The sequence below is a fragment of the Lingula anatina genome, chromosome 4, assembly GCF_051362555.1.
Source record: "Lingula anatina isolate TDL-2025a chromosome 4, LinAna3.0, whole genome shotgun sequence".
Lineage (NCBI taxonomy): Eukaryota > Metazoa > Brachiopoda > Lingulata > Lingulida > Lingulidae > Lingula > Lingula anatina.
In genome coordinates, this window is record NC_141770.1 from 5,875,925 (window position 1) to 5,899,642 (window position 23,718).

Genomic DNA, 23,718 nt, shown 5'->3' on the forward strand with positions numbered 1-23,718 from the left:
ATGCTGCCTATAGAGCATACTTATGTTGGAAGATTGGAGCAACTCACATCAAATCTGTCCCTAATTGTCCAGAGGATATCTCATGGATTGTAAAAAGAGATTAAACATTTGGACTGTTTTCAGTTTACCTGACCAAATGCTGTGTAATTTCAAATAGTATAGAATTTTGGTTCATTATTTTTGAGGTTTTATATGTAGTTTTTTGAACCTAAAAAAAAACTATTCTCTAAACGAAACAAACAATGACAAATACTGATAATAATATCCTAATTACAACAAACAATAGTAATAACAACAATTATTATTTAAATACACTTGTATCAATTATTAACTTAATTTTGCTGCATGGATCTGCAACACTCGCCTAGCAAAAATATGAAAAAAAAAAATGCACTCATGCTTTTAGATAGCGGGTTAACATCTACTTTTATATCATAGCACTTAGCTTTTTTTCTTTGTCTTGATACAAAAGATGACGTCCAATGTCGGCTAAGTACTCTTGACAGTTCAAGGTCCATTAGATCAGCTGTTGTTTCAATTGACGTGTCTCCTTGCAGCGACGCTGCAAAGACGTACCACTTATCGAATGTGTTAGTTGTCCCAACTATACAAGTCCGAGCAAATCAACACATCAATGTGTCAGCTTTCCCTCATCTATCAGATATTAATCTTCCTCAGATTAATACACAATCGCAAGATGATTTGATTATAGGCATGGACAATGCACATTTGATTATGCCGCTTGAAGTGCGCATTGATGAAAGTGGTGAGTGTGATGTGTATGCAGTGCGTTCACGATTAGGGTGGTGTTTGAATGGACCCAATGTCTATTCTTTTTCCCAAGGGAGGTTTCCCCTGTCATTGGAAACGTTTATTTATTGCTATCCCTTCCATTAATTTGTGATACACCTGCCAGTCCCTTCGTGAAAAAATGTCAAGTCTTTCTCTGATTATCATGGGTGTGATAAGTGTATTCAAGCAGGCAAGTGGATGGGAAAAATGACTTTTCCTGAAACCAATGCTACATTCAGTACCGATATTTCTTTTGATAAAATAAAAAGATGAAGACCATCACATGGGACCTACCCCTTTATCTCAGCTAAACATTGAAATGGTGTCATGCTTTCCTCTTGATTATATGCACCTTGTTTGTCTGGGGGTAGTGAAAAGGCTGTTAAATCTGTGGATGAAGGGTCCGTTATCTTGTAGACTTGGTAGTAGGGTATTGCAAGAAATATCAAGATGTTTAGTGGCCTTAAAAGACAATATACCATCAGAGTTTGCAAGAAAACCTTGATCACTCTTTGAAATTGCATATTGGAAAGCAAATGAGTTACGGCAGTTCCTTCTGTACACAGGTCCAAGGAGGGGGGCAGGGGGCGGCGGCACTTAAAGAAGTTATTATGTCCATTTCACAATTTGTAGAAAAATGGCCTTCATTCTGGTGGAGTTTATTGATAGAGCTGATGTAGCAATAATATCTGAAAAGTGGATAATGGATGACAGAAAATCTGCTTTTGGGCCTCCATTCAGAAAGGAAAAGAGTCTTCTCTCTGCAATCAAATCACACCTACAGCTCATCTATGCCTCTGCAAATTAACTGGTTGGGGAAAGGGGGAAAGTTGGCTTTTTCAGAGCTGAAGCAAATCAGACATCTTGTGGCAAGTAAGTGGAAAATAAGTGTTCAAATAAAATGTACTAGACACGACTATCCAAAACTGCACTTGGCTTCTTTTCTTAAAATTTATTAAATTGTCTATCTTTATTGAATCTAATTTATATTATTTTTCAGGGAAAAGTGTGTTAATGATGCTTCTTATTACTCAATTTTTTATTCTATACACCTAAAAAAAACATTTTATGTTTTATTGAAATTCACTGAGTAACAGGTACCTATTTTAATAATCTACTAAAAAATGTTTATTGTACAAACTGTAAAATGTTTTAAACTTGAATGAAATTATTCTGTTTGAGAGTTAAATGCATAATTTTTATTTTAACCATATATTGCATAATACATTCACTGACATTAACACTCTATGACATTTAACTAGTTTATTGTTTCAAGTGAACCATGCAGTCATGTGATAAGACATCCCTTCAGTGTTTATGTCACAAAGTAGGGATTTCTGGAAAGTTAACGTCTTTCACATCTGTAAGCTGGGATACATTTAAAAAAGCAGCTGATATATATTTGCAAAGATGCATGCTACGATGCATTCATTTGCAAGATGGGCCAATTGAAGCATATCACAGAGCTTGTTACCAAGATTACACCAACATGGAACACCTTACAAGGCTGAAAAAGAAAAGGTCAAGAACTGATGCTGACAATTTTACATATTGCATGATGGTTGCTTCCTTGCTTTCCATTTTTTAAGCTCTATCCTTTCTTTTCTTTGTTAGCTTTTGCCTTGAAAAGGGCTCCACTAAAGTTCGTGCTGTACAACAAACTTGCATTTGCATTTATCTATTCTTTTGTTGGACTTATGTTACTCAGCATGAGCTATGTTATTTGGCTTAATTGGAAGAAGGTATTGAAACAAAATTTTGTGTTGCACTTGCATATTTGGGCACTTTGATAATAAACTCCAACTGTGATCCATCTAAAATTTTGTTAAAAATGATGAACCACAAGAAAACATTCCAAAAGAACACTGAAGAGGATTCAACAGCTTTAAAAAGTCAACAAGATTTTAAGTAAAGAAAAACAACCTGCAAACGGGAAAAAAATGGTTATTCTGGGAGTAATGACAAAATTGACAAAACAATACTTTTACAGTTTGTACTTGAAGTCCAAACCAGTTTATTATCAATGGCAAAGGAAATCACAAATCAATCTGTTTCACCCTGTCAAATTCAATTCTGAGTTTAGAGACCCTTTTGCCTGGAATGTAATTAGTTTTCTATGTATTATTAATAATGAATTTTAGGAGTTATAGAAAGACATCACAGGTAACTTCGATTGGTACTGTGAGAAAGGAATGCTGAGAAGTATGATTTTACCTGTAATTTTCTTGATGATATTTAAGAAACTCAAACAGAATTCTCAGAGTTTACCAGAGAGTTATCCCACAAAATAAAACAAGGTCTTTTTGGTTAAATTTTTGTTCACAGAAATTGCTTTTAATACATTTCTTTATATCTTCCTGTGAGAGCAGGTGACTGGAATCTAAGAAATTTTTGTTTGAATATTACTTCCGTCTTGCATAATGAAGAATGATTTGGAAAAAGCAAGGTACCATTTTATAAAATTTAATATAGGCCTAGACAAACTATGGGGAGAAGTCTAGATCTGGGACTTCCGGATAGTGGAGAGTGGAGGGAGGACGCATCTCTGGGGTTGTCTAACATTTGGATGTTATTTGTGACAATATATGTACCAATGCAAGACATTATGCCCTGCATCTAGGACATGATGGTATGTTAAACCAGAGCAAGCTGTAATATATGTCAAAATTAATGCTCAGTGGACAAATATTGTACCTTTAATGCACATTGTTTATTGCATTTTATCTCAAAAAGTCAAAGATTTGGGGCCACTGGCCACACAGTTGTTTCTTTTACAAAAGCTTAAATGGTGACCTGTGAAAACAATTTCATGGAACACAGCAGGTAGAATGGCAAATAGTCACAGTGGTGTGCATTCCACAAAAATTACCAGAGCTAATTGAACAAGTAAAGGATGGTACTGTGCAGGCCCTGGTGCAGCAGATGACTAAATGGCCAAGTTTGAAATTTTCAGACAGGATAGGTAATTCCTCTAATATCCTGTTCCAACAACTCAAGAATTGTCACAGTTAAAAGTGAAATCTAAGGGGCCAAGTAATTTTTTGAGTTCTGTTAATGGGCAAGATATATTCTAAAGAAGAACGCCTTGACCCAACGCAGCACAGGGGGGCTCAAGGACAGCACAATATAACAAAAAACCAATCTGCTCACAAACACTAGACTATATAATTATTATATGTCAAAAACCAGCGTTCAGAAATTGTATCCATCTGTAATGAACGAGGAGCTATGGTGACGATGTCTCTCGGCAATGAACACTGCCAATCGAAATTTAAGGTGTTCACAAAAGATTAACATATAGGAAAGCTAACATTTGTTTCCTTACAATACACCAAAGGCTTAGTTTGTCCGCAGATAAATGTGATCACATTCTTGGCTGATTGAGGCAACGTTTGAAAGAGCAACCAAGTAAGAGACGTGCGTGCCAATAATGAGTAAAAAGTGTGCTATATTCAGGAAGAACAATACCAATCATAAAAAGGACAGCCTCTCACCCCTAATTAGGTGAGGGTCATGTGCATCAGTGTTTATTTCTTGCTGGGAAGGGGTAGCGGCCTCCTACTGCTGTGAGTAATCACACATTGTCTTCTAACTTGCGGCTAGGCATCGGTTGCATTGTATTCATAAAGTAAGAGCAGCTATTCATAAGGAAGGGTGCGGATGGTAATCTTACAAGAATTAAATCAGTTATTGATCTTGGGCATACCCGTAGTTTGGCTACTTAATAGCTACACAGTAGTAAATAGATTGAGTATTCCATGTGATATTGAGACAAACACAGTTATAGTATGTTATGTCTTATTGACAATGGTTTTCATTTTTTCACAATAACAGCTAGCATACGTTTTTTATTCACTTTGTATTTTGTATTAAGTATTTTGAGCACGTCTTTCGCTTGTTGAAAAACTCCATTTGTGAGCATATTCAGGTATAAGTAAACTAATTGGGATTTATACAGTAAATAGTAATGCTAACCTTAGTTGGCACAGTGTGAAACCTCTAGCGTTTCTTTTTACTTTTCTGCATGATTGACGTTGGAAAGCAGCTTGATGTCAATATGGAGAATATATAAGTACCTTGATAATATCATATTATTGCCATCGTCTGTTATTTGGTACAATCATTTTTACAAGGCTTTTACTGGTTTCCTTCAAAGGGACAACAGTATTTAAATGAATTGCATAGGCCAATTCTGTTCATTATTGGAAAGTCTCAGAGGTTGGTAAGACAAAATTGAATGATGAGCATGAGAAAATGATAAGGAGCCATTGGAAAACAAAAAGCTGTTCACCAACAGACTGACTAAGACTGATTAAGTCCACATCAAAGAAGTGAAATAGATGGAAACGTGCTGATCATTTTTGTAACCGATTTGAAGTAGCAACTTATCCGCCAACAAAATGACTAAGTTCACGTAGAAGAAGTGAAGTAGACAGAAACATGCTGATCATTTTTGCAATGTTTTTGCAGCAGATTTGCAGTAATAACCTTTTTCCCAACAAAATGACTAAGTTCAGGTTGTAGAAGTGAAGTAGACGGAAACGTGCTGATCATTTCAGCATTGTTTTTGCAGCAGATTTGCAGTAGTAACCTGTTGCCAACACGGCAGAAATTGCATATATAATATAGTTATTATTCTCATTTTATTTCCACGATGTTCTTATGTTTATTTCAATTGTGTTAGATGAGAAACTAATAACACTGCTCAATTAGGTAACGTGTTCAATTATTCATATGGTCAGCTGTATAAAAGGCAATGTCACACGTGCTCTGCGCGGTCATTTATTACTTACTAGCAGAGTGAAGGTATGGTTTGATATTACATGTAGCTTGTGTGAAATTTATGTATTTAATATAGTGTAATTTATATTTCACTTTATATAGAAGTATTTTGTGTAATTTACATAAGTTTACATGTTTTTGATAATTATAGTCAGTAATGTAGGCTATAGGCATTGTGTTTATCAAAGTGTATGTTGAAATGGGTTCTGGCATTTTCATGAACAATACATATATGTAATTTTACATTATTAATAGATTACAGTAACAGCTCAGATTGTCATGACCGTCTCTGGGCAGCCAGTTGGCAGCAGAAAAACAAGTATGGATATTGTTTTAGTGTAAGTATTTGAAATTAAATAATTAGTAAACTTACACGTATGTAAAGATTGATTTTTTTTTGATAAGATCACATAAATTAAGTTATTTAGTATATTTAGTTTATTTATCTTAATTATTCACTGTATTGTTATTGTTATTATTTTCTTTTTCTTTTATAGTTTTCACCAGTTTCAGTTCTGTTCTGTTCAGCTGAATTCCGCTGTGAACAGTTCATACTGCATGAATAAACAGTAGTCATATCCAACAATGTTTCTTCGTTTTTACTCGTGGTCTGCTACAAACCTTTTCCACAACAAAATGCCTAAGTTCACGTAGTAGTAAAGTGATATTAATTGTTTAAGTTATTCATATTTCTCCTGGATTATTGCCTATCATTACGGCACAGATGTTACGTACCACCTTGCATGATATGAGTTAGTTATGCATAAAAAAATCACAGAATATTTATATAGGCCAATTTGTATTTATGGTGATGACATAGAAGTCACTTTTCTTACTGCTAAGGACAAATAATAATATTCATTTTGCATTACAAATCTAGCTCAACATCATGCACTTGCAAGATTCAAAGTACAGTTCCTGTATACATGTGACAGCACACTGTGTGTTATAAAGTATGTCATGTAATTCAAAGTACAGTTCCTGTATACATGTGTCAGCACACTGTGTCATGAAGTATGTCATGTTATTCAAAGTACAGCTCCTGTATACATGTGTCAGCACACTGTGTCATGAGGTATGTCATGTAATTCAAAGTACAGCTCCTGTATACATGTGTCAGCACACTGTGTCATGAGGTATGTCATGTAATTCAAAGTACAGCTCCTGTATACATGTGACAGCACACTGTGTGTTATAAAGTATGTCATGTAATTCAAAGTACAGTTCCTGTATACATGTGTCAGCACACTGTGTCATGAAGTATGTCATGTTATTCAAAGTACAGCTCCTGTATACATGTGTCAGCACACTGTGTCATGAGGTATGTCATGTAATTCAAAGTACAGCTCCTGTATACATGTGACAGCACACTGTGTCATGAAGTATGTCATGTAATTCAAAGTACAGCTCCTGTATACATGTGGCAACACACTGTCATGAAGTATATCATGTAATTCAAAGTACAGCTCCTGTATACATGTGGCAACACACTGTCATGAAGTATGTCATGTAATTCAAAGTACAGTTCCTGTATACATGTGACAGCACACTGTGTCATGAAGTATGTCATGTAATTCAAAGTACAGTTCCTGTATACATGTGACAGCACACTGTGTCATGAAGTATGTCATGTAATTCAGACAATTAAAATACTTCAATGAAAGGAATTACCGTTTTTACCTTTTAAAATATAGCTTATGTGTGTTGAAATCAGTCCTTATCTTTACAGCAGCAGGCAACGAGACCATAAAACCAAATATTTGTGTTCAAAAACAATGGAAATTACAGATAAAGTAACACCTGTTCAAATCATGGGCATTATGGAGTAACGACCAGTCATTAAAAACATTAACGCCGTCAGCAGATCCCGTCATTGCTATATTACACCATACACAATTCATACTTTGGGACTTTAGAACCTTTGGACCATGAAACCTCAAGCAAGTGAACCTATTGACTAGCAAACCTTTGGAACAATGGTACAATTTGCATTATCAAACTATCAGACCAATGAACCTTCTGACTATTGAACCTTTTGAACCATTGGATCTGGGTATCATCAAACTATCAGACCAATGAACCTATACTGACTATTGAACCTTTTGAACCATTGGATATAGGCATCATCAAACTATTAGTATGGGCGGCCAAAAGGGCAAAAATTCAAGTCATCGATTCAGTTATGTTTCGTCGATTCACTGCCTTCCCATCAATTCAGTTTTAAGTTTAAACGAGCCTATCATAAATTCAACATCTACTTTCATCAATTCAATTGTCAAACATTTCTCATCTACGGTGTATTAAAACCAATGCTCTCACTATTTTCGTCGATCGTCTAACTATTCTCGTCGATCGTCTTACTATTCTCGTCGATCCTGTAACGTCATTTAATCATTCATCGATCTATCACCAGAGGGCGCTGCAGTAGTAACATGTGTTTCCATCTGTCTGTCACGCGGTAATTTTTAAGTCGGCAGCCATAGCCCTTGTCAGAGGTGAAAATTTTCACATACATTTCCATAATTATCGGACACTTCACTGCCCTTTGGCACATTGTATGGCAACCTCACTAGGCCTACTTGGATTTTAACATCTCAGATTACTCGAGTTTCACCTTTTTATTCAACTAGAATATATATATAATGTCCCGCAACCAAACAGAGTCAATAGATAGAACCTTTCTTCAATCTATTGGAGGACTCCTCAACCAAGCGGTGACACTTATTAATGGTGTTGTTGACAGGTCCAGATCCACAACTTCTACTTCTCGTGACCAGGAAAACGAAGGAGAGGAGATATGCTGGTTAAGATTTATGAAAATCTTTCTCCTTGTGTTTTGCAAGAAACTTTCAAAAAATTGAGATAAGCCTAATCAATGAAAAACCCTCTGTTCTGGCTCTGCTGCTACACTGTCTTCAGACTGATTTTAATTTAAAATTAATTAGCTACACCTAAAAAAATGTAATGAATAAAATAAATGAATGAGTAATATAAGACATTTAACAAAAAGAATAAGCCTGTAAAATCAGTTTTTTCATATGTTTTGTTGAAAAGTTAGGCCAGGTCATTTTGAAAGAGGGGGAGACAAGAGGGTGAAGAGGACAATGACAGACAAGAGGGTGAAGAGGACAATGACAGACAAGAGGGTGAAGAGGACAATATGACAGACAAGAGGGTGAAGAGGACAATATGACAGACAAGAGGGTGAAGAGGACAATGACAGACAAGAGGGTGAAGAGGACAATGACAGACAAGAGGGTGAAGAGGACAATGACAGACAAGAGGGTGAAGAGGACAATGATAGACAAGAGGGTGAAGAGGACAATGACAGACAAGAGGGTGAAGAGGACAATGACAGACAAGAGGGTGAAGAGGACAATGACAGACAAGAGGGTGAAGAGGACAATGACAGACAAGAGGGTGAAGAGGACAATGATAGACAAGAGGGTGAAGAGGACAATGACAGTAATAGCTATGCTGCGTATAGAGCATACATATCTTGGCAGTATCAAAAGCTTTTTTTAATAACCTTTTTTTTTTTCTAAATCTGTATGGTTTTTGGATTGATCTTTTTTCTAAAACTGTATGTTTTTTATCAAAAGTTTTGGGAATATCACGGAGAAGACAGAGTATCATTGAATGTGGTAACCAATTAGATGGAATGTTTTTCAGAACATACTCATACTTTAATTGAATTCTTTTTTTTTTCAGAAAACCAAAAGAAGGATACAGATCCTGTCAGCCCAGGGGTGGCAGACTGAGGTGATCCTGTCAGCCCAAGGGTGGCAGACTGAGGTGATCCTGTCAGCCCAAGGGTGGCAGACTGAGGTGATCCTGTCAGCCCAAGGGTGGCAGACTGAGGTGATCCTGTCAGCCCAAGGGTGGCAGACTGAGGTGATCCTGTCAGCCCAAGGGTGGCAGACTGAGGTGATCCTGTCAGCCCAAGGGTGGCAGACTGAGGTGCAGCATGCACAAATCAAGAGCGCCATTGATATCAGGTACACATCTAGCGATGAAGAGTGTGATGAAGGATTCATCACACACACCCCATCCTGGCAAAGTGACAAATTTGCCCATGTTAAACGTACCTTAGACAGGTGTTCTAATGAAAACAGCTCCTACAAGAGCAGAAGGTTGCTGCAAAATAGGAAGATTGGAGCAACTCGCATCAAATCTGTCTCTAATTGTCGTAGGCTCGACAATAAGGATTGCCTGATTGCCCAGGGCAAGTAGACATTGATGTTGGGCAAGTCCACTCACCTGAATGCGATCAGGCAAGTGTCAAAATAAAGTAAAAGAACGGATATATAATTTCATAAAATCGTGAAATCTTCATAAATATCATGAAATCTTCATAAATATGGTTGTACACGGGAATACTTATCTCCAAATTATAATGGTTCATTTTAATGAGTTGCTGCAGAGACTTGGGTGTGACCAGAACCAAGTTCTCAGGGAGTGGCCAGCAGTTAAAGCTTTGGTAACCTCAGGATTTGTAAACAACTTTTATCATCAAACCATGCAGTAAGAGGAGAGAATGGAAGAATTCCTGCTCACATAAAGATTTAAGTACAATTAATAAAATTTTGGCTTTAAATATTATGCTTGGATGATAACAACCTACTTAAACAAGCATACCTACATGAATTACACTTTACAATTTTCTCTCAACAAAAAGCTTGTCAAATCTGAAAGATGTTAATCTCTCATGGAGTAGAGTTATCATGAAACTCCTATTTGAAACTCCACTTTGACCTCAGAACAACTGATGAAAAGTTTACTATCATTATGAAATCCCAAGAAGAAGAAACCCTCATTGTATTGGCTAAGTTTCTCTCCTTTTCTTTAGCTAGAAGGGAACTAGAAGACAGTGCTGCACCTATGGGCAATTGAGTAGTAGTAACATTAACTTGGGTTAAACAATTGTCTTTAGTAAGTCAGAAGCCATACACATTGTAATTGGTTAAAAGCATCCTCATTTAAAATTACATTTATATTGTCATTTTTATCCAACCAGGTGGATGCATACCTTACAATGAATAAATTATGAAAAAAACATAAACGCCCTCTACAGATCCTATCACTGCTATATTACACCACACACAATTCTTATTCTAAGACTATACAACCTTGGAACCAATGAAACCTCAGGCAAGTGAACCTTTAGACTAGCAAACCTTTGGAACAGCTGGGCATTTGCATCATCAAACTATCAGACCAATGAACCTTCTGACTAGTACTGCTGTCATGAATGACAAATCATTTAACAATGAACTTACAACAATTTCATAAACTCACAAAATGACAATATTTAGTAATTTAAAAAAATATATCAGAATCAGAAATAAAGACAAAAATACAGGAAGATATCTACATTGTGACTTCAATGTGATTTACTTACTGTAGCATCATACCCTGCTGAAGATAATAAAACAATATGTCATAGAATAATCCAATCATGCTGATTGGATGCTGCAAGAATTAGAATTAAAACAAAAATACAGTTTATCAGTTATAGGGTAAACAACAGATGTGTCACAAAGTGCTGACTATGGCAATGACACTGGACAGACACAGTGATCAGAATATAGACAGACTGAAAGTGTCTGTATATAATAAATATGTGATAAAATTTGCAATTCCAACTTAATGACCTCACAATAACAGAGATCATTTATGAAATATCATATCTGACCTGAAATATATATTCACATTTAAATATTTTCACTGAAGTCTTGTTCTCCTCAGTGATGGCTTATTGTCTACCATAATCTCGCTGTACATGCTACCTCTTCTAGTACTGTAACAGTTTCCATGCATATGGGGAAAATTATTATAACACATCACAACTGAGCTGAAATATCAATTCACTCTTAAACATTTCCATTGTGTCTATTCATCTTCAGTGATAGGGTATTGTCCAACACAATCTCCTTGCTTTATATACCCTGCCTCTATAGTTTCCATGTATATGGGGAAAATTGATTCTTTGTGTTACCTGGAACCCACATTTGTTGTGTAATTGTACTGTTCCATATAACTGGCTCCACAGGATCTGCTGTGTTTGGAAGTCTTGTTCTGGGTGGTTCTGGCAGCACTCTCTAAAATCATAAATGAAATGGGTGTAACTGTTTGCAATATTTTGCTGTTTTCATGTGAATCCTCTCTGTAACATCCTTAACAATTATCCGTGCTCCATAGTGCAAACTATTATCAGGAACAATTCAATGATAGGTAATTCAAATATAGGATGCTTTTGTAAAATGATCAAGATCATTTCTGTATCACCATACTTGATATTTATATTTTGACACAGCTGGTATGTAATGGTGATCAAATTAAAATATAGGTATTCATTTTATATGTGTTTTGTGCATACAAGATGAATTGGATTCACATTTTTAACAAATGACAGGTGTGATTAAATTTACATTACAATTAAAGCAGTGAAACATTAATTTTATTCATAATAATCCATGCTTTCCATCTGAAATAATCATTTCACCCCCCCCCCCAAAAATAAAAATGTTACAATTGTGTCTCTTTCACAAAGGACAGAGGGGAAACAAATTACCTATCTTTATTTGCATAAAAAAAAAACAACCATACATTTTGTCTGCTATCTGTCACCTGTTTACAATGGTTGTCCTGTCTCTGGCTGTTCATTCATCCTTTAACTTGCCATATCCCGTGTCTTGCACAACTGGGTGAGATGAAGATGTTCCAGTTGCTGCCTTTTTTATGCCTGCTTCTTATAAAATACATGTCCCCCATGTTCAGCCAGGTAAAGTCAGTTCACCTAGAAGACACCATGCTGTATGGAGACTGGAGCTGGAAAAACAGACATGACAATGTATAAGTGAAGGAACACAAATTATCTTAACACAAAGAAAAGACAAAAACCTGACAGTCCACCAGAGCCAGTTGGGAAAAATATTAAAACTATGGTACACTGCCAAGTGCCCACCTTATATGGTAGACATTATTGTTGTGGTGATTGTGGGTGTCTGGAGAGATAATCTGAGTCTGCATTTTTCTTTCCTGGCTCAAATACCACTTCATAGTCAACATCTTGTAAGTGCATCACCCATTTCTCTATTCTCGGTGGTAATTTTGCTTGTGTTTTGTTAAACATGGGTACTAATGGTTTGTGTGCTTCAATAATACTAAATTCTTCTCTCATGTCCGAGTATGGTTCAATGTCCTCATCTTTTCTGTATAGATTGTGGATTCCAATCTCCTGTTGAGATTCTCCCTCCAAGTTTGATTGGTGTTGGCTCAGTGAGGGTTTTCTCTGCTATCTCATTGAGAATCACTGCATTTTCAGGTTTGACCACTCTTTCAAACTGTGTGCCTGAGCTAGAAAAACAAAAAAAGAGAAACACTCATTATAAACATTCAACAGGCCTGTAGCCAGCTATTTCAAAAGTTTTTTTTTTCCCTAAAAAAGTGGACCTTTTACCATGAAACCATTGTGTACCTAAATGAAAATTTACCCAGAGGGAACCTTCCTGGCAAAAAGGGCTGTTCGTTCGCATGTCTAAACTGGCAGTGGTCCTGGGCAAAGTCAAACTTGGCAGCTTTCTTGTATTCACTGTTAATTGTACTTTCAAAAAATTGCTAATATGCATTTGATGTTTTGCCATGACTATCAGACGTCATGCAAAAAAAATAAAAATAAAAAATCAAACTTAAAATTGTCATCATTCTATATTGGCAATTTAAGCTAAATTTAGAGGGACATTTGTTGTGACTTTGCATCTTAAGCGGCCCGACATGCCTCAAAATGTGTCACAACACTATATTCAATGCAGGAATGGTGCAGTCCAGATGTAACATTGCAATAATGTGATGTTATACTTGGCTACATACTGGGGTATGCATGAATTCCTAACATGCAAAGCCATAACTTCACTCCAGTTGGAGGGCTATGGCTAAATAGAGAGTTATAAAGATACCTGATAGGACGAAGTGAACACTGCAAAAATCCCCACAAATAACTTTTTAGGACAACATATAGAAACCCTATTGCTCTCTAACTCTGCTAGAACTTTTTCGTTTTACCTCAGATATTTCCAGGAATCCAGATCTACTGAATAACACTTATAACACTCCCTTTATCTATCCTCTAGCTCTTGTATCTGCAGCTCTCTCTCTCTCCCTCTCCTCTCTCTCAAAAGCCCCGCCCAACTGTCGCTTTCAATCCCAAGACTTCCGGTACCAGATCACTGCTACAAAGTACTCACCTTTCTGTCATCAAGAATGTCTTTGCATGCATTTAAAAGGATGCTGGAATCGTGGATGGTCCTACTGCTTCAGATCAAACTTTTATGGTGACCCATAAATATATATTGGCCTTAGTATAACGTTATTTCATAACGTGTAAAATTTTCCCGCTCCGCCCGACTAAGTAGGTCAAAGAAAACCCGCAGTGAATACTGGGTCACATCTCGGCACATCCGGTCACAAGAAGCGCGCCGCAGTTTTACTCTGTGTCCAAGTTATTATATCTTTTGATTTTTCGTTAGATATAATATTATTGATTATTGATTGAGAATAAATTATAACAAAAAGGTAATTATAACTTCTTTTTCATTGTTATTGTTATATTTTTTCTTTTTGCTTCAACTTTTGCTGGATCTCAGCACTGCTAACACAACGTTCATCCGCGAAGACTATACTAAGTTAGAAGGCCAGATGTTCATTACAAATCGCCCATTCTGCTATTTTGTTGTGTTTACATTCAAAGATCTGTTTGTGGAGTTGATTCATTCTGACGCTGGGTATTTTTCTACATGTATTTTGCCCAGGATAAATTTTTTTAATGAAAAACACTATAGGAAGTATGTGTCAGCTAGTTTATAGAAAGTACCCCTGTATGAGATGGTTTTAGCTGCAATCATAATTTTGAAGTGCAATTTTAAAAATGTTTTAACTAAAATGAAATAATTTGGTGGTGCTATATTCTTTACAAAAAGTACTTATGTTTTTATGCTGTTTTTAATAATATTTAACTGTAATGAAAAAAAACCTATGATGATATTTTGTAAAGTATTTTTAGTGGGATGAAATAAATTGCTAGTTGTATTTACAGCAAATAATTTGGTTTTTCTGCTTTTTAAAGAATTTTCAAAGTGATGACATAATGTGGTGGTTCTATTCAAGTAAAATAATTCATAAGTACTATTTTGTAAAAAGGAACAAAAAACTGTGTTAATTTGTAAAATGTTTGCTTTCTTCAATTTTTATTTCTTAAACTGTTACAAAAAGTTTTCCATACCTACAGTAATCCATTGGCTGAGAAATTGCAGCTATATATTCAGGAAAGTTATAGCACAAATAAATTATCTAAGTATTACATGGTTTCATGGTTTTTACTATGGACTGAATATTTATTATGTTTAAATAAAATATTTGGTTTTGCTGCATTTCAATGAATTTTCAGAGCGATGAAATAATATGGTGTTTCTACTCAAGTAAAACAATTCAGAAGTGCTATTTTGTAAAAAAAGAACAAAAACTGTTCATTTATAAAATGTTTTCTTTCTTTAAATTTTATTTCTTAATCTGTTACAAAAAGATTTCCAAACATGCATTATTCCATTGGCTGAGAAATTGCATCTATACATGAACAAATAAATGATCTAACTATACCTAGTTTTATGATTCTAACGAGGTACTGAATAATGATTTTAAATAAAAATAATTATTTAATTAACATTACCGGTCATGCTCAATACATCAATAAAAAAGGATATTACTTAATAACACATCCTTATGCGGGTAGTAGGCTACCGGCACTTATATATATTTACTGACAACTCTTCTGAAATTACGGACATAAGAAAATGCACTTTGATAAATCATACTTCCTAGGGGCACTTTCTTGCTATGGAGCTCTCTTTCCAAAACTTCATAAGTTTTGCCAAGATCAATTAACCTTTTTACGTGTATTCTTTTTGAGGCAACTCGTCTATCTTTAGGGGCCTAATTACTGTGCCTGGGTCAAGTTGTAACTGTCCCTTTAACATGGAAGGTGTGTTGACATGGGCAACCCTTCACTTCAAACGAAGCCCTGAATCCTCAAGAAAATTATGCCCACCTTGCCGACTTTGACAATCAGGTACACAACAATACTGAGGCATGTTTATTAAGGCCAGTACCACAGTCCAACGAATACAATATCCAACATGGCGACTGTGGAAGGACTGAATTCACACTAGCGACACCTGGCGCCAAGCGGGCTGGTATTCCTCATTTGAGCAAATGGAGCATTTAAGGACCTTCGCATTAAGAGCAATTAGGTCCTACCACTAAAAGTATAATAAACAAACTTGAAAATATTCTAAAGTCAATTTTGCCTTCACAGCATCTAGTACCTGTACTTTACTTTTATAGACAGCGCAAGAGACTGCGCTAGTAGGCTTGGGGGGGCCTATATTAGATGCGCTAACTAATTTATTTTCAAAAGGTCTAATTTTTTTCCTCAATTCCAAGTATATTTTCTCAATGCCTGGTAACAAACGGCTTTTTTAAGAGAATGTCGTGTTTCGCGCAAAACATTTGACTGTGCCCTATTCAGGGGCGGATTTAGGCCGTCTTCTGGGTCTTCCGGAAGACGGTCAGATTTTCAAGTTTACATTGAAGGGTATCTAATTTTTTCTGTCGGAAGACGGTCAAAAATGGAAAATGGATAACCAAATATAATATGGAAGACTGTCAGGAAATATTCCTGGATCCGCCCCTGCTATTAACATATCGTCCAGCTAATCATGCTGGGAAGGGGAGGGGGGGGGGGGGGGGGGAGAAGTGATCATAGTTCATGGCCACAAAAAATAAAACCATCAAATCACAAATCACACATATTAATTAAAAACTTTATTCGTATCTCACTGAAAAAGCTAGTCTAAACAGGAATCTTTCTTTTAAAAATTATTAAAGACATTCTTACATTTTATACATATCTGTGAATATCTAGTGAAAACTCCATCTGTAACTCTCTCTCTCTCTCTCTCTCTCTCTCTCTCTCCGGTTGTCTCTGGTCGAATTCACAATCAGTTGGTCCTTGGACCAGAATCAGATAACAAACCTCTTTTATGATAATTAACTGTTATGACTGATAAATGAAACTACATATTTTTCATTCGACAGCATCTTCCGTATCTTCACTAAAAATATATATTGAAAACGCATCTGTAAAGATTAACTCTGAAAGATGAAAAAAATGCCCAAGCTTTTGCTTGTGAACCTTCTTCAGGTACCAAAACGAGAATAAACAAGCAAACTACAGGGATGCATGTAAAAGGGACAATAAGTTAGAAGTGCGTGACCAAGGTTAACGTGTTGAAGATTACGTAATAATTAAACAAGACTAATATCCGTTGAGATATTCATTGTCTCTATAAAGTCCTTTTTTAAAGTGTTTAATATTTTTATGAGCTTCTTATCGACAATCCGTCTTTGTCTTGTGTCGCGTATGTGTTCTTTTAAAATGGAGACTACTGTGGTGGTTCTTGATGCGAGTTTTAAGGGCGTAAGACAGCTTTTTTCTATCGTTTTCCCTTTTAATTACTATTAGTTCTATTACTGTACATAGCTACCAATTATCTGCGCTTTAAGCTTGTACTTTTTATTACAGATACAAGCAAGGCAAGCAAAAAGTATCTGGCAGTGAATTGTGAACTGTTGCTGCTACCACTCCAACATAAAGTAGATATTGCAAACATATATCGGCACATGAATCAATAAGATATCAGACAACTTTCATGGAAAATAAACTGAAATTAAAGCTGGATATTATTTTATCTATTATCATTTCGCATTTACGTTAAATCTCGGCACGTACGTCTTCATCACCATCATACTTCCGTCGCAGTCTGAAGCGATAAAGTTCAAACAGTGCACATCAAAACCATAAATAGGAGTCCTTACGTAGGAAACATCGCGCTAGAGAACGGGTTTAATTAAGGCATTCTTGTTGGCGGTATTGTCACTAATTTAGAGAATCATGAATAATTCACAATGTGCTGTACACAAACTCCACACTGTTCAAAATGAAAATAGTTACTTGCCCAGGATGTATTAACTGCCATATGAAAGAAACAATAATACATCGTTTTGTGGAATGTGTAGGCCTACGCGCAAGAAACTTTTGGATTGCATTTGAAAACTGGTGGAACACTCCAAATAATACCATTCACTTTAGAAAAAATGAAAAATAACAAGCATGTATACGTGTAGTATGTAGGCCTTTGTATGAATGAGTGAGTGAAAGTATTTCTATATATTTATGTTCTTTTTTATTTATCAGTATTTAATTACAGTAATTATCATCAGTACTATATGCATTTAATTTTTATCTGTTTAAATATTTCATTATATATGTATATTTTCATTTTTTATTTGAGTGAATAAACGCATTAAAATAAATTAAAAAAAAAAAAAGAATCATGAACAAATCTGGATGACTCTATCTATAACAAAGTAATTATTACCTAAAAATAAAAAAAAAAATACCTTTCAGAATAATACAAGAAAAATTAATGAAAAGAACAAAGGCAAAATAATTTTAAATTAAAAATGGAATCTGAACAACAAATACAGCTTCACGCAAATGGAAATGAAAATACAATATACACACTACCCTCTACCAGGGCGAGTGATAGATTTTTTTTACAGATATTCACAGATATGTCTCTAGCTAGATAGATAGTCATTTACAGCTGAACTCTACAATTAATTTTTAAAATAATGTCGGTACCTTGTCAATGTATGGCAGGACTACGTGAAAATGACATACACCCTCCCCTACACATACACTAAACACACACACGCGCGCACACACACACACGCACAGGCTCATCGTCGAAGAGGGGGAGAACCAAATCCAATCATCGAAGTTGTACATCGGTTCACTATTTGTCCTAAGTAGGCCTAAATCATCATAAAATAAACGAATCAGATCAAAATTACAATAAAGCTTGGAATGTGCAGACCAGCATAATCAACACCTGTGGGTTTGGATACAAAACTGCTTTTCCCCGTTGCCAACACTCTCAATTCAGGTCTATCTTTTAAAATAAAATGTTTTATTTTATATTTAAAAAAAAACGTATAAAACAACAGACTTCGGTCTAGCAGTGTGTAATACTGTGCATGAACCCAAATATGTTGTAGATGTAGCATTATCAAAATAGAATTACTATATCTTCTGGAACATGAAAAGTCACATTAGAATTCTCCCCCCCCCCCCCCCCATCCCACCAATACGCCCCATTTCTATTGATACCATACAAACTCAGCGTGTGTAGGAGTGTGAAAACTAAAGTAGATCAAAAGTTCACGGATAGGATATGCCATGTAAGGATTCATAGGGGTGATCCTTTTGCTCTTTTTTTTTAACCTGTCAATTTTGAGAAAAAATACAGTGAATCGGTGTCTCTCATTGCACTTAGTCAATATAAATTCAAATAAGTAAAATATCTTTCCTTTATCACGTAATTCGTCAGATGTAATAAAATACAGCATTTCCCTAGAAAACCTTTACCCCCTCTTGTGAATGCAATGTGCCGTCTGCAGAGCTCAGCGTCTGCCTACCTCTGATACCTCGCTGGATGCTTCGCGGTTCCCGGGATGTGAACAGTTAACGCGGTCCGAAAAATTTTAGGGAGAGTCAGGTGAAATATAGAGGGACCGTGGCATCTATAAAGTTCTACATGATGAAGCTGGAGATGTGGGCTAGTTTTACTCTTTTCTTTCAAAATTTGCAATATACTCTGACTTTCAGTACCCCCATGCAACCAAAATATTTTGCTGGTATCTTGATACATCTCCCAATTGTGTCTCCCCCATAAAACGGTCCACACTAAAAAATCAATAATCGTATGGCAATTTTATACAGGCAATTGACCTACTTTTATACCCATGCAGCTATCGACGAGTTTTATGGCTGTGGAGTGAAAACGTGATACACGTCTGTGATATAAAAATTATTTCTAATTACATAATTTACAAACAGTGCATTTGGATTAAAGGTGTCCAGATATGTGAGCAAAAGATGACATTGCTATATGAAAATAATGAAAAAATTGGAGACCAGCCAAAATCAAGAAAAATGCATATTTTCTCTTATATGCAAATTAGGTTCCTTGAAGTAATATAAGACTGGCCGGAAGTGATGTTCAAAGATTTGTAACGATGGTGATCTTGATGGCCTTGATGATCTTAATATGCCTATAATAATAATAATAATAATGATAATTTTATTGAGCACTAAAATGTTTCAGTACATTTTGCAGGCCCTCTAAACTACTTGTATATAAATACATTTAGTACATTTAATTTAATTTCATTACATTTAATGGTGGTTCAAAAAATATTATCAGAGTTTTCAGTTGTCATCTGGTGAGAAAGAAATTTTCTGCACTAACACAATCAGTAAACGCGCCTCAGATGCGCTGCAGACGTCACGGCTTTTGGGCGGAAGTCACACGCGACATTTCGTCATAATTGTTTGATATTATAGGTAAAAAACTGTGATTGAAAATGGATATCGGCAAAGCATTAAAATTTTGACAGCATTTCTATTTATAAGTGTTCGACAAGGATGAATTTAATTAGAATACCCTCTCTCTCTCTCTCTGTCTCTTTTTTAAGCGAATATAAACAAGGAGTTATAACTCCTTGATATAAAGGAGAAAGCCGAGCGAAAAAATAATGCGCATAACAGTCAAAATATTCACAAGTAAAAAAATTCAGAGTTAAAAATCTTGTTGGCCACTCCAGGAAATTGGTGAAAAATTGTGCATTTTTTACCTACAAGCATGAAATTTGGCACACTTATGGACAATAAAATTCTAAGCAAATTTGGATATATGGGCATGTCTGAAAATTCCAAAATGACCGTCAAATCCAATATGGCCACCAAAATACCTTTTCAAATTAAAACTTCAAGTACATAGTCTTCTAATTACTTAAAATATCATATAAAGGTTAGAAAACACCATGGTAGGAATCCTTCAGGTGTATTAAATCCAAAATGGCCGCCAAAAGTAAAAAAAGCAGACCATTTATTCAAGTTATCCATTTGAATGGGGAATTCATCAAGCACTTAAAACTACAAGCATAAAATTTGGCAGGTTTGTGGAAAATGAAATTCTGAGCAAGTTTGGATGTATGGGCATATCCGAAAATTTAAAAATGGGCTTCAAATCCAAGATGGCCTCCAAAAATACGGCTTCTAATTAAAACTTCAAGAATATTGTCTTTTAAGGGCGTAAATATCATACAAAGGTTAAAAAACACCACGGTATGAATTCAGAATCAATATTTGCTTTTTTAGGTGTATTAAATCCAAAATGGCCGCCAATAGTAAAAAGCACTCTACTAATCCAAGATATCCAGCAGAGTGGTTAATTCATCAAAAACTACAAGCATGGCATTTGGTTCAGTTGTAAAACAGGATTCCAAGCACTTTTGGATGTATGAGCATGTCTAAAAATTTCAATATATGGCCCCCAAATCCAATATAGCCGACACAAATACCCGTTCAAATTAAAACTTCAAGTATATATAATCCTATAATAACTTAAGATAACATTTTATGGTTAGACAAGACTATGGTATGCATGAAGTATCAATATTTGATTCTTTAAGTGTATAGAAATCCAAAATGGCCTCCAAAAATAAGAAAAACAGGCCACTCACAGCAGCAGTATGGTGAATTCATCATGCACTTAAAACTACAAGCATGAAAATTGGCTCAATTGTACAGAACAGGATTCTAAGCAATTTGTTATATAAGGACATGTCTGATTATTCTAATATGGCCACTAAAACCCTTTTAAGGTAAAAAAAGACTACTATATAATCTGACTGACAACAGTCTTTACTCTTTTTTGGTTTTTCGCTCCTTTAGTTACATTTAATGGAACAGGACTCCTTTTGGTCTAGTTGTGACACCACATGCAGCAACTCTATAAATGTCAAGGATATGAAAATGTCAAGGTATTTTCACAAATAAGTTTCAAATTAACGAAAGTTATTTTATCAAGTAAGTGTTGCACATTTTATGGGCGGTCAACCTTTTACTTTAGTAAATGGACAATATCTCAACAGAGGATAACAGCTAGCTACACCAAAATTTCTGCTTATTTGGTTAAATAATTTTCATTCATTAATGTGTGCCTAGCTTTACTAGTAGTTGTGTTTCCCTCAGCTTTCCCAGTATTTCCTTAAAGCTAAAGCTTCTACATGTAATCCACTTTCCCCAACAAAATACCAAGAGGCATTGGTCGTTTTTAACACCAGAAAGCATCAGTTTACATGCATGAGGGTCAATAGGAATATGAAAGAGTGGTAGGGCATGGTAGTAGATGTAGGTTACTAGTGTGAACCCTTATAGGACCAGTCTTCCAATGCTTCTGACTCAGTTTACATGCATGACGGTCCATAGGAACATGAAAGTGTGGAAGGGCATATTAGTAGATGTAGGTTACTAGTGTGAACCCTTATAGCACCAGTCTTCCAATGCTTCTGACTCCCCTCACCACAGTTAGCAACTGCACACATAACTACAAACAGATGTGGTAGGAGCTACCTGGTAGATTTTGTAAGCTGGGTAAGTGAATACTCCTCATGGCTTCATTCTGGATTGTCCCACAGAGACAATGATGTCGGAAATCTCATGAATTTTTACCTTTCAAAGTCCATATTGCACTAATTTCTTGGTGTAATCCTCAGAATACATCGTTTTTTGAAGTTTTGTATGTATTAACTGTCTGGAGGATTTAAATTCTTTTATTTTCATGTTCAGTTTTTTGAAAGTATAAGTTTGTAACTAAACAAGTTACCAAATGATCAAATGAAAACCAAAGTTTGGCGCCTATCAGTGCTTCTTTTTTAGTGCATGAAGTGTGAAGTCTGCAATGCAACTCTTGGATACAGCACGTATCAACACCTGCCCTCTGTTTGGGGTACGTAGGTATTTCTTTGCTCATAAATGTTCACTAAATTCTCAGTAGCCATTACTGCGAATGTACTAAAGCCAATTTTTTTAAATAAGAAGCTTTTCTAATTTACTTTTGAAGCACAAGATAACATCATAACATTATCGAGTGCAAATGTGCCCCGCTTTTAGTACTTTACCAATGAAAAACACCAAATTGTTGAGACCTGTATGTTTGATTAGCTGTCATTTTTGTTATATTTATGAGCATTTGATGAAGCGCCATGCACTGATCTAGCTGAAGAATCATAACCAACAGACAAAATTGATACACCCCAAGTTTTTTTTTATATTTGCCTCTTTAAGGCTAAGTTATTCTGGTGTTTCTTTCACATTTCATGGATTTTGCACGATACTTTTTTTCTTAGAAAGGGGGAGTCACTCATGAGTGCCATATAAGAAGATTGCTAACTGGGAATTGATCTAAATGAGAATCCAGAGCAAAAAGTCAAACTACTTATGTTGGTTTATCAAAAGAAGGACTGTTTTCAGTACATAATAAATGTATCATGCTTGATGGTTTTTTTTTAAAACTCTGTAGAATAGCTCCTGCACAGGTAGGAATATGCTGATTATACAGGTAGTTTGCAAAGCCCACATGCCTATTCACGAGTGATTACAATTTAATAGTTGTGGTCTGCTGACTTTTGGAGGCCATTTTGGAATTTTAAAACCTTAAGTGGCAGATACTGATACTTCATACATACAATGGTATTTTCTAACCATTAAATGATATTTTTATAAAAGACTATACAAATGACTTTCACCTTGAAAGGGTATTTTGGGAGCAATATTGAAATTGGCTGCCATATTGGAATTTTTAGACATGCCCCTATATCCAACGTTGCTTAGAATCATGATCTACATAACTGTGCCAATTTTTATGCTTGTAATTGTAAGTGCTTGATGGTTTTACAAAACTGCTGCATATTTTGTATAAGTAAACTGCTTATTTTACTTTTGGAGGCCATTTTGGAATTCTATACACCTGTAGAAGCGGATATTGATAATTCATTCATAGCATGATATTTTCCAGCTATAAAATGATATTCTAAACCATTTTAGGACTATATATTAGATGTTTTAATTTAAAAGAGTATTTGTGGCGGCCATATTGGATTTGGCGGCCATACTGGAAT

At 35.4% G+C, this 23,718-nt stretch overlaps 1 protein-coding gene and 1 long non-coding RNA gene across 3 annotated transcripts in view; both read right to left on the reverse strand.

The window, feature by feature from the left end:
- LOC147762137 (uncharacterized) overlaps nucleotides 1-23,718 on the reverse strand; it is a 169,606-nt gene that overhangs the window by 78,867 nt on the left and 67,021 nt on the right. The window lies entirely within an intron of this gene.
- Nucleotides 12,226-14,018, reverse strand: LOC147762140 (uncharacterized). 2 transcript variants are annotated; one of them, XR_015334030.1, is made up of 2 exons: nucleotides 13,639-13,801; nucleotides 12,226-12,933 (listed from the first exon to the last, which is right to left on the reverse strand). It is a non-coding gene; the product is annotated as an uncharacterized LOC147762140 (long non-coding RNA). The 2 variants fall into 2 exon arrangements; XR_015334029.1 differs by lacking the exon at nucleotides 13,639-13,801 and adding an exon at nucleotides 13,821-14,018 and having other exon boundaries at nucleotides 12,241-12,933.